We start from the raw sequence: 11,789 nt of genomic DNA, 5'->3' as shown, positions 1-11,789 counted from the left end.
ATTGATGAGCACTATTAGCCTTCAATTAACTAACAAGCAACATACATGTGTCAAGTAAAGGTGCCCATACACGCACCGATTTCACTGTGCTGTGCATTTTGTACTTCAAGCTGCCATGCGATTTTGGCACTTGAAGTGGATGCGATGCGATGTACTGTACTTTGCGGGTGCAATGCAATGCGATGAGATGCGATTTTAGCCACTTTTTTGTTTTTAAGTTAATAGGTACTAATGGACATCGCATCACATCACATCACATCGCATCGCATGTACTCCTGTACTGATGCGATGCGATGAAATGAAGCAAAAAAAGGACTGCCCGCAGATACTTTTTGTGCTTTACAATATTGTACCTGCGGGGAAGCGCATAGCATCGCAGCCCCGCAGGTACACGGTGCGATTATCGCACATGCAATGCGTTTTGTACTTTAAAAGTACAAAACGCATGTGATAATCGCAGCGTGTATGGGCACCTTAACAGTTATGCAACTTTGAGTGCCTTTCACATATTTTGATAGTTTGCATGAAAACAAATATAACCAGAATGGGTTAAGTACACTACTTGATACATTTATGAAGCTTAGGTGCAATAACTATAGTACCGTATATGCTTTATTTCTATTATATATTACTTATAATTATCTTTAATATGATTTATTTAATCTCGTTACTGAGAGAAATATGTCGCTCCAAGTGTTTAGACAGCAACTCAACCAACTCACGAAAGGTTCATATGCAAACGACTTGGGACAGAGAAGAGTCAGCATTTTCTATAGTCACTCTTTGTTTCCAATGACTCACACGGATTACTTATGACAAGTAGTTAGAGTCCATCCTAGTCGGTAAAAGAAATATCGCCCAAGGAGATATCTGAGCAGAATTGTGCGTCTCGGGGCTTTGTGGTCTTTGCTACATGCACATTTTAGGAACAGACAAGTGTTGAGATACTGAGGCATTTTGACAGCGTACTATACCAGTCATCGCTGCGTTTGCTACAGCATTTGGTTCTAAGCTAATAAACAAAAGTCTAAGCATTTATTTAGCTGAATGTGCTGGACTACGCTATTGCATTTCATCTCATCAGCAAGACGTCTGACAGCATAATAAGGATTGTCAGTAGATGAGCAAAAGTTTTGTGTATACGAACACAAAAATCCCGTACTAAGGGCCTGATTCAGCACTGTTCATTTTCACTGCCCAGCGAGCAGGTTAATGCTGCCCCTCCGAATGCACGCCTCAGCCCCGGTCGGATCCCTTTGTGTAAGCTTACACATCCAATCGCATGCGCCCACACTGAGGAAAAATCATTTGATGATTTTTCCTCTGATCGAACTGAAAGTAAGCCAGGACTTACTTTTAAGCTGTCCGGTCTTCTGCGAATTGGGTGTGGGCGCTGATGTCATGTGATGTCACATGACACCACATGCAGTCAAGCAAGGGTGCGCCTGCAGGTGACCGTCCAGCGTTTCCATTGGTGCACCCACACCGGTTTTGTGGGCATGCCCAAGAAACGCTGGGTATCCAACCCAGAATGCCCCCTGCCTGTCAGTCGGGCAGAAAGCACCCAGCCGAATTAAAAATTAGCCGTAGGTGCTTGCTCTGGGGGTTTACACATGCGCCTTAGTGCCTATGCTCCATGCAAGAGAAGTCAGAAATTACCCTGCAATAAAAAATATAAATGTATTTGCAACATGGTTCATTTCAGACACAAAGTTTTTTAAATAGTGGAGGCAATTTACTAAGCTCTACCACATGCTATTACTACTATATCCCATAGGCCAGTGATACAGGTAAGCCCCCAAAATACAGTATAAAGCAGCGGTGACCGGCAAGTCTCAGCGGAACACGACTTCTTAAATTCACAACGCTGTACTTGTCAGCGAACTTCCTGTTGGGGCTGGGCCACCTTGTGCTCATGCTAACAAGATAGGGATTGCAGTCCTTGTTCTGGTTTAACAGGATTTGTTCTGTTTAAGTCTATAAAAAATAAGGTACTTGTTTCCTAGCACAGCCACAACGATCATGATCGTGGGCATCGTTAGTAAAAATCGGGGGCATCGCGGCCATCGCATGCACTAAAAAATCGGGTGCCCGCGATTTCCCAAAGGGAACAATGTTAAATGCCTCAATTTAAACACCATGCCCCCGATTTCCCATAGGAAACAATGTTAAATGGCTCAATTTACCCAAATCATCATAGGGAACAATGGTAAATGGGCCAGAAACCCCCAAAAACACCCCTGAACAGTGAAATGTCCCCCCAAAAGTAGTTTACGCCACCCCAACGCGAACCTGAAGCGTGGCGAGCGCAGCGAGCCCGCGAGGGGCGGCGGTACGCGTCCTCCGACCTTTTCATACCCCCACTATCCACGTCGGCATGGAGTTGAGAATAGAATAGTGTGGCGAGCGCAGCGAGCCACCGAGCCCGAAGCGTGGCGAGCACAGCGAGCCCCGCGAGAGGACGCGGATACCTGTGAAGCCCGCGAAGGGACGCGTTTACCTGTGAAGGTATCCGCGTCCCCTCGCCACGCTTCGGGCTCGGTGGCTCGCTGCGCGCGCCACACTATTCTATTCTCAACTCCACGCCGATCATAGGCATCGCGGGTAAATTGAGTCATTTAACATTGTTTCCTATGGGAAATCGGGGGCATCGCGTCTGGACCATTTAAGCCTTTTTTAGCCTTGTACGACGCGACCGACACGATTTTGACTTTTTTCAATGCATTTCAATGGGAAAATCGGGGGCATGAAAAGAACTCTGAGCCCCCAAGCTAAACATCTGTAGTTCTCTGGCCAACCAATACCAAGCCTGGGAATTTTGTATTACTATGCTTCTGATTGGTCTGCCAGTTCATCCACTGATGCAGGGTGGGGGCGGATTGTAAATTAATAATAGCTTTTAAATTTTTTTTTAGAAGTGACCTCACATGGGCAGCACAAGATTAAATGTAGGCGGAACCAACACCAAAGCAGCCAGGATTAATACATCACTACACCTGTGTGGAAGCCGGGTTTTTTTCAATATGCAGTCGAGTGGCCCCCAGACCTTTAAGCTGTTGTGAAAAAACACAAACCTCCACATGTCACATTTCAAATAGTACCCCGCCTAGACTGAACACAGACCCCAAAACAACCAAGAAGCAAAAAACTCGTTATCATATTTCCCTGAATTTCACAAATATCCCTCCCCAGTGGAGCCAGGAAACACCCCCTATGTTGTTAAAACCCAAGATAGCACCCACTCCTGTCCTTTTAACAAATGTTGCAATAGAGATGGGTGCCCGCCTTAGATGAGTATTTGCAGGGTCAGGTTCTCTGCACTGTTAATTGACAGGTGGGGCGAATACTCTGGGCGGAGACACAGCTTAAAAGAAAAAAAGTAAAGTGGCTGCATGCCTGTAATAATGTCATAGGAAAAGTGCATTAGGGGATGCGAAAACTATAGCAAAGCATGATGGGACTTGTAGTTTCACAACAGCTGGAGGGTCATAGTTTGGACATGCCTGGTTTAAGATCTATGAATAAAAAGTTGGGAGTTCTGCTTGGTATACGGTCTTTAGGTCGACACATGTTAGGTCAACATGCATATCTTAGGTCAACACATTGACCTAATGCTTGTGTCGACTTCAACCCTGTCAACCTTAGCCATGTCAAACTATGTCATGTGTCAACCTAACCAGTGATGGCTAACTTTGACACTCCAGCTTCTGTTGAACTATACATCCCAGCATGCCCTGCTACAGTTTTACTATTTGGCCATGCTAAAACTGTAGCAGGGCATGCTGGGATCTGTAGTTCAATAACAGCTGGAGTGTCAAGGCTAGCCGTCACTGACCTAAGCCATATCCACCCAATGCATGTCAAAATAATATGGGTTGTCCTAATCACCCATACCTTTATGCTTTTATATCAGGGTTGCTGACTTTTACAGTCTCCTCTCCGGGAGAACTCTGCAGAGGAGACTGTCAGCAGCACTTCTGGGGGCGGGGCTGATTGAGACATCATTAGTCCCTGCCCCCAGTAATGTAAATCCTGCAATTCGTGAGTCTCCATGGATAGGGCGGGGCTAAAGAGACGCAATTTGCATATTTAGCCCTGCCCCTCCATCGAAAAGCCACGACTCGCAGCAATATAAACTCTGCCAACGGCGGAGGTCCGCCAGTATCCGGGAGAGTTGACAACCCTGTTTTATATCATTTATATACCAATCAGTTCAAAAATCATAACTAAATATCCGAAGTCACAAAACAAATGTAGAATATCATTAATATCAATGTTACAGTATATTTGCTTGGTACAGAAGCAGATAGCCTGTCAATCAACAACCCTAAGTACACAAAGCCACCTCCGCCGCCATCGTACAAAGCCACATGGGCCAATGTTAGTATCTTTTAATTCACCACAACTAAAGTCATCTCCAGTGTGCTGCATTTGCAAACTCGTTATTCATTTATGCAAATCAGATGATAAGCAGGGGGGGGGGGGGAGAGAAACTCTTCTATTTTTTTTTTTGTGTCAATGTTCTATATGCAACAGAAAAGTTATTCCAGGATATATAAAAATGTATGCATGCAAATGTGAGTGGAATTAGTATTTCTCTGCATGTTTATTATCATACCGAGAACACCTCATAATCCTCTCAGCGCACAGTTACCATTCCGTGTCAGTTTACCTTGTGTTTTGTTTCCTCTCACCTGCGGAGTCAGAATCTTCCACAGAGACACCGCAGGGTCCTTGGACACTTCACAATCATCATTATACCAAACAGGCTACGCTTTATTATTGCATGAACTGGGCACCATACAGACAAAGATGTTTATCATTGAGCCTCGAGAGATAATTAACTCGTATACCGGGAGCCGTAATTGCATTCGTGGCATGAGTTTGTTTTCAAGTACCGGCTTATTTATGTAATCAGCTCTTTTAAAGATACCAAACAACACATTTCTCCGTAGTTTAAAGACTGACTGAACAAATCCATTATATTGTGTACAGGGATAATGTGACATTAAAGGAAAAAGAAATCATCATACAGGTTTAACATGTCATCATAACATGCACCCCAGGGTGCTTCTGCATGGTAACTTTGTTTATTGGCCCTTATTCTGGTTCACTCGCAAAGGCACATGCCTTCTCAAATGGACAAAACCATGTGCACTGCAGGTGGGGCAGATGTGACATGTGCAGAGAGAGTTAGATTTGGGTGAGTTATTTTGTTTCTGTGCTGCTTTATTTTTACACTGCAATATAGATCTCACTTTGAAGTAAAACCCCGCCTAAATCTAACTCTATCTGCACATTTTACATCTGCTCCAGCTGCAGTGCACATGGTTTTGTCCATTTAAAAAGGAATTTGCTTTTGCGAGTGAACCAGCATAAGGGCCTTAGAGCATCCTCTCCTCCACTACCTATGCATCGAATATTCCCAGATTTTTGGGACACTTGATTTGGAGCTACAGGGCACAGTCAAATGTTTTAAAAAAAATATTTAAAAAAATCTAGAGGAGTTAGATTGGAGCAGTCTAATTGCATTGGTTCCTTAAAAAGTTACCATTGAATTATTGGGGGTTATTTTGGTTCACTCTTTCGGACAAATTCCTTCTTAGATGGACAAAACCATGTGCACTGCAGGGGGGCAGATGTAAAATGTGCAAAGAGAATTCGATTTGGGTGAGTTATTTTGTTTCTGTGCATTAAATGCACATGACAATCAGTGTTGATGCACAAAAATCAGTGCACAGTGTTCATGTGCCTTTAATGTTTATGTGTGTTTTTGAATAGGAGAATACTCCTTATATTTTATCAATTATTGAATGATCACTATTATTTTTTAATTCTTAATAAATTTGAATTATATTGTGATACCCAATTGATCACCAGTGTATTTTTATTGAAGCGCTCCACCAGATGTGCAGATGTCCATGTTGATGATACATTTCCATATTTTGCAAGAAAGCAGGAAGGGACCCCCAGGAAGGGCCGGCGCTACCAGCTCAGCACAACCTGCAAAGCAGGTAGGCGCCGGCCATTGAAGGAGCTTCCTCCTCTTCTCTGAGCTGATACTGTAGGTGCGCGCTGTAGGCTACCGCAGCCTGTGCCTGTCAAAGTGTATGACAGGTAGCGGTGCCGGCAGCAGCGCAGACCCGGGCGCTGGACATGGGGCACATTCAAATGCATTTTGGCACTGGCCACAGCACACTTGGCTGCCCGCTGGCTGCCGATCACCTAACGCTGTCCCGCGCTGCTGAATAACCAGGGCCGTCGCCACCACTAGGCAAGTTTAGGCATTTGCCTAGGGCGCCGGCCACTGGAGGGCGGTAGTGAGCTGCAGCCGTCCAGCAGCAGGAAGAAAGCTACAGCAGAGGAGAGCCGGAGGAAGGAACTGGAAGCTGCCTGCAGCGACCAACAAGCGGTGAGTGTTTCCCAAATCCCCCTCCCCCTCTCCGCCGGAGCCCGCCTGTAAACTTGCTGTCTCTGTGTGACAGTCACATCACAGTCCCCATCCCAGCAGCCAGCGGCAATCTACTGCGGTGGGCGGCAGCCGCCCCAGCCCCCGCCAGCCAAGTCAGCTGCAATCCGCACCGCGCCCCCCCTCCCCCCGGTGCGCTGAGCCGACAACAGCCAGACACATACAGCAATCTCCGGCGGGTGGAGGAGCCGCTGCCCGGCCGCCCGCCCCCCTCCAAACCACCCGCACGCCCAGCAATTTGATGCCCTGCTCCAGACTCCAGTCAGTGCTGCCTGGCTGTACTGTACACGCAATTTAAGATAGCATAATAGCCCAGTCACTGTGTCACATCGTTACACTGGGATATATTGCCTATACTAACCTTATATTTATAGACTGTTATTTTTAATTCTACAAAAGTGTGTAAGAATCAGGACAATCCCTATATATCATATGTCCTGATTCTTACACACTTTTGTGTAATAAAAAATAACAGTCTATAAATATAAGGTTAGTCACACAGAGCATCCCAGTTTGCTCAGTGGCAGGGGAAGTGTTGTGGTGTAAAGTTTTTTTTTTTTTTTGGGGGGGGGGGGGGGCGGTATCCTGTAGGTTTGCCTAGGGCGCCTAGATGCCTTGCACCGGCACTGTGAATAACACTTGTCCTGCCGGACGCCATTACGTGCGTGGTGAAGGGAACTAGATCCGAGCCGGCTGGTGGTCAGGTGTTTTTTTTTGCTGGAGCAGGTTGACGGTGCAGTGCGGGATACACGGCGGGGGTCAGGAAACAGTCACAAGGCTACGCTGGCAGGAAACAACGGTGAGTGCTACAGGGGCAATTATCGATGGGGCAGAATAGTGGGCCACTATAATAGATACTGCATTAACACAGAAGTGGCATTGGCACTCACAGAATTAATTAGAATGAGTTGAGATCAGAAGGGTCTCTAAGCGTTTATTCATATGGTTCATTCTGTGAGTGCCACTGCCACCTCTGTGTTAATACAGTACATTAAATTTTAAGGGCCAATAACAAGCTGTACTAATAGAGGAAAGTGTCAGGGACTTGCTTTCTGAGTGTATGTGTATCTCTTATATATTTAGTTAGATCTGTCACTCATCCCCTGTGTATATAACGTTCCCTCCCAGCGGGATACACAAACCCGCCCCCCTAGGGAAAAGACCAGTGTTCTATGTGTATAACGTTCCCGCCCAGCGTTATACACAAACCCGCCCCCCCTAAGGAAAAGACCAGTGTTCTACTCGCCCCAACCCCTTGACATCACCTCCCCTCGCCAGGGCCGGTGCAAGGCATCAGAGCACCCCAGGCAAGTCGGGGTGGGGGCGCCCCGGTGTCTGCCGCCCGGGTACCTGTCCTGCGGCACTGTAAAGCTGGCGACAGCGGGGGGTCCCTGCAGTCAATAAGAAATAACGAGCGCTATCCGCCGGGCTATGCGGAAGCGCTTCTGTTTTGGAAACACTGGCCGCACGGCGCACACTGATTGGCTGAATCTCAGCCAATCAGCGTGCGGACAGTGCTTCCAAAACAGAAGCGCATCCGCATAGCCCGGCGGATAGCGCTCGTTATTTCTTATTGACTGCAGGGACCCCCCACTGCCGCCGCCAGCTTTTTTGCACATATACGCCGCAGGACAGGTACCCGGGCGGCAAGGGGGGGCGAAATACCGCCCTCAAGTGACCGGCGCCCTAGGCAAATGCCTAGATTAGCCTAGTGGTGGTGCCAGCCCTGCCCCTCGCCCAGCTAGGGCTACAGTACACACCCACCATCCACCATTTCTCCACAGCCACCATCCACCATTACTCCCGCACCCCCCCCTCTTCCAGCACCCCCCCCCCAGACACCCACGACCCCCCTTCCGCGATTCGCGGGCCCCCCGCAACCCCCCTCCCGTGATTCGCGGGACCCCCGTGACCCCCCCTCCCACGATTTGCGGCAGCCCCCGTGACACCCCCTCCCGCAATTCACTGCACCCCCGCGACCCCCCTCCCACGATTTGAAGCAATCCCTGTGAGTTGCTTTACTATGAGCATTATGAGTAAGTGCCACTGCTTTGGACATTATGTGAAAGCTGCTCTACTGTGAGCATTATACATAAGCATCGCTATTGTTGGTATTAACATATATGCAGCGCTACTGTGGTCATTAGGTGTAATCGCATTATTGCTGGCATTATGTGTAAGCAGTGCTACTCTTGACATTATGTGAAAGGGCACTATTTTGGGCATTATGTGTAAGCAGCATTACTGTTTGCTTTATGTGTATGGGGCATAATGTGTAAGCAGCATTACTGTTTGCTTTATGTGTATGGGACATAATGTGTAAGCAGAATTACTGTTTGCTTTATGTGTATGGGGCATTATGTGTAAGCAGCATTACTGTTTGCTTTATGTGTATGGGGCATAATGTGTAAGCAGCATTACTGTTTGCTTTATGTGTATGGGGCATAATGTGTAAGCAGCATTACTGTTTGCTTTATGTGTATGGGGCATAATGTGTAAGCAGCATTACTGTTTGCTTTATGTGTATGGGGCATAATGTGTAAGCAGCATTACTGTTTGCTTTATGTGTATGGGGCATAATGTGTAAGCAGCATTACTGTTTGCTTTATGTGTATGGGGCATAATGTGTAAGCAGCATTACTGTTTGCTTTATGTGTATGGGGCATAATGTGTAAGCAGCATTACTGTTTGCTTTATGTGTATGGGGCATAATGTGTAAGCAGCATTACTGTTTGCTTTATGTGTATGGGGCATAATGTGTAAGCAGCATTACTGTTTGCTTTATGTGTATGGGGCATAATGTGTAAGCAGCATTACTGTTTGCTTTATGTGTATGGGGCATAATGTGTAAGCAGCATTATTTGTAGCCTGCATTATGTGTAAGCGGTTTTATTGTGGGCATTATGGGTCACTACATGTGAATAACATTGGGGGTTATTCTAGTTCATTATTTCTGACAAAATCCTTCTTAGATGGACAAAACCATGTGCACTGCGGGTGGGGCAGATGTAACTCGTGCAGAGAGAATTAGATTTGGGTGGGGTTTTACTTCAAAGTGAGATCTATATTGCAGTGTAAAATCATGCAGTCAGTATTTTCCCTGCACAGAAACAAAATAACTCACCCAAATCTAATTTTCTCTGCACATGTTACATCTGCCCCCCTGCAGTGCACATGGTTTTGTCCATCTAAGAAGGATTTTGTCAGAAAGAATGAACTAGAATAAACCCCCTTGTGCGAACACAACTCCTTTATTTGTGGCATGTGCCTCTAGTGTGCGCTCTTTTATAAGGTATGGGAGGGAGGGCGCAAATTTAGAGTTTGCAGGGAGGCGCTGAACACTCTAGCACGGGCCCTGCCCCCAGGGGTCCAGAGGCAAGGCAGTTGACCCAGGAGGAAGGAATACCAAGGTAGGGCATCACAGGGAGGACTCAGACACAGCATGACCCTGGAAGAGGGGGTTATTCTAAATGGTTCGGCCCCCGTGTGTCTGCACATGTTCACTTTCCCGCTTTTTTTAGTGCTGGCTGTTTGCACAGGTAGCCGTCGTTCGGGGGTGGGAACACGGTTCTTAGGTCGACCGGTGGAAGGTCGACACATATTTTGTGATTTTTTTTAGGTGTCTAGATCTAGATGTCTAGTTCTGGACACTGTCTAAGTGTACGGCAGCCCCTCACATCGCACGCTGCGATCTCTATGCTTCGGGCATGGTGCCCAGCTACGCTCGGCAAACTATTATATTCTCCCTCCATACCCTAGTGGATGGTAGGCCAAGAACTACTGGAACCACAGTGGGGAAAAAAACGTGTCAACCTTCTGCATTGTCGACCTTCCGCGGGTCGACCTAAGGACCCTGTCGGCCTTCTGCCTGTCGACCTTCCGGTGTCGACCTAAGGAGTGCTGACCTATTTATGCCGACCTAACGACCGCATCCCGGCCCTTACAGTGGTGCACAAAATATAAAATGGGTCTGATTTTTTTTTTTATGGAAAGTATAAATGTTTAAAGAGAGAATACATAATAAGTCTTTCATGACCCACTGCATTCATGCACCACTCAAATCATCTTATCTAAAATAACGACTCGGACAACTGAAATGTGGTGAATGGGGTCGTCTTTTTATTTTTCTGAAAGAGGGCGGCCTATTTGATCTAACTATGATATTTAAATTTAACTATCTATGGTGGCGAGGTCAGAACAGCTTTAAATAAAGATTTCTTGGGCCGACTGCCAAAAGGAACAAGAACTGGCCTCCTGCCACATCCCTGTCCTTAAAATACAATTTAAAATTATTCAAAAATAAAATTCAGGCCACCTGCCTGAACGATCTAAATATTCCCCATCAGGTCACAACTCAACTAAAGTGACATCAGGGGCCCACCTGGATCGGTGATGCCCCTGAAGGAAAAACTGTTGCCATGCCAAAGTCACTTTCTCCAAAGGAGTTGCCCCTCAAGGGAAATAAATCCCAAAAGGTGTTAATGAACAAAATAACCTAGCCACCGTTCTGAGACCGGCCTCTCAATAAAAGACGACAAATACAACTAAAACTGACTTACTACCTTCCACTTAGGGCGGGAGGGCGGGCAACGTTTGAAATCAAAGAGGCAGAATATTCTAGAATCTCCCATAATCCTAACCTTAATCCCCACCCATAACAAATCCTAACCAATAACAGCCTGATATTGTTAGGAGTTGGGTAACCTCGCCGACCTGACTCCGTTGCTATCGACTGTAGTTGACGTGAGTGTGCGAGGCTAAGCTTCACCATTAATAGCCGCGTTCGTGGGAGCCCGTTAGTCAGGCTCCCACCTCGATGCCACCTGGTTTTACGGGTTGACAACTCGCACGTCAAGGTCAGAGATAGACAAGGGGAAATGCTAACTTAAGAACCCCCCTGGCGAGGACCCTAACACAGCTCCTGAATAGGTGAGGCACCGTGGAAGGTGCGAGACGACACCTATCTGGCGCGGGGCCAGGGGCGTAACAATACACACAAGATGACCCACTATGTAACAAGTGTAACAATACACACAAGATGACCCACTATGTAACAAGTGTAACAATACACACAAGATGACCCACTATGTAACAAGTGTAACAATACACACAAGATGACCCGCACAAAACAATCCAGCAGAACCATATAAAGGAATACAACTTAGCTGGAAGTCGGACAGCAGCGGGCAAGGCTGGAAATAGGCAGACTGGAACCCACAGGAACAAGCAGGATACCAACGGCCGATGACCGGCAAGCAGCTCCAGGGACCGGGAACACTCAGGACACGGATGTCAGACTTATAACCGGCACTGAGTGAAC

This window comes from Crinia signifera, chromosome 3 (assembly GCF_055691185.1).
Source record: "Crinia signifera chromosome 3, ASM5569118v1, whole genome shotgun sequence".
NCBI classification, from domain to species: Eukaryota; Metazoa; Chordata; class Amphibia; order Anura; family Myobatrachidae; genus Crinia; species Crinia signifera.
The sequence above is the reverse complement of the archived record's forward strand: the minus strand, read 5'-3'. Positions refer to the sequence as shown.